Source organism: Trichinella spiralis (genome assembly GCF_000181795.1).
Source record: "Trichinella spiralis strain ISS 195 chromosome Unknown Scfld9, whole genome shotgun sequence".
NCBI classification, from domain to species: Eukaryota; Metazoa; Nematoda; class Enoplea; order Trichinellida; family Trichinellidae; genus Trichinella; species Trichinella spiralis.
Window position 1 is genome coordinate 6,672,931 of NW_003526948.1, and position 1,454 is coordinate 6,674,384.

Consider the following 1,454-nt stretch of genomic DNA (forward strand, 5'->3'; position numbering starts at 1 on the left):
TGGGCATTTAATCCGCCGAAGACGTGGCTCCGCACCAGATGGCGTGCGCTGCCAGGAAATGTGAATCGTCTCGCCTACTAAGCCTTGCCGCCTCATGCACATCAAATTGCCGTCACACCTGATACTCAATATTAGTGTACTGTCCTGCAGAACCATCTCATGTTTGCATACTTACCGTATGATTTACAACTCATCATTATTGATTTAATGTTTTATGCCTACTTATCTTTTCAAATAAAACTGACTACTGTAAGTAGCTGTTTTTTGCATTCCATTTAATACATTCTAATTAACTATTAAAAACCCTGCTAAAATATGTAGTTACGAGTGACGTTATTATACCTAATTAGAAAATATTATGACCCACTTTTGTGTTTACATTGTATGTTAGTCATTAATTAAAAAACTCTCACTGCTAAAATATGTTGTTACGAGTGACGTTATTTAGCCTAATTAAAAATTAAAATACTCAGTGTAGCATTTACGTTGCCTTTTAAACTTTCTAATTAGCATATTAAAATTAATCTCATATTTAATACATTGTTTTCCTACATATTACGGATTAATAACATTCTATTTATAGAAGATTACTTCCTATTTATCAAAAGATTATACTCGTTGCACCTTGTCTAAGCTAATAGTTTATTTAATTTATTCCAAGTTTACTTTTGCCACTGCCTAATTAAAGGTGACCCCGATTAACATTTTATAAGTAAAAAATTTATATTCAAACCATAGCTAATTCACAAATAATTAATAAATAAAATTATGCCTATTTAATGTTTACCATATTACATCCCTTTTAACTGTTTACATTACACTGTTTTAAAGTAGAAATCTACTTTGACATTACATTATTTAATGTAAAAAACTGCTTTAAACTAAAAATATATTATTATCAGTATAAAATTAATGAATAATTAAAGTATTTTGTATGATGAAATGTAAATGAAAAACAGGTAAACTTTTCTACTTTAAAACAGTGTAATGCAAACAAAAACTGAATTTGCCCAATTATTAGATGAATGAACATTATATTTTCTATATCATTTAAGTTCCTAAATGAATAAATTAATGTATAGAATGTTAACAAATTTAAGCTATTTAGCATGATTATAAGGGGATACTCTCGATGAAGATTAATTTCAAATGTTTGATACCTAAACTGAAGAAAGGTGCAACGCCAAATGAACTAATTAAAGGTGTGACGGCAAATCTGATGTCAATCATTGGCCAAGTGTCAGAGCCAGCGAGACAATAACACAAACGCATAGCGACGCTTACCGTTCCTCTTGGGGGAGTAACGATCACCACTAGATTGGCACCGAAACAGAGTCTCGGCACTACGTCAATTGTGAATTTGCATAACTGCCGCTAGGACAGATACGTCTTACGAATTCACATAGATGTTGAAATCCCATTGCACAAGATTTCAAACAACGTCCATTACCACA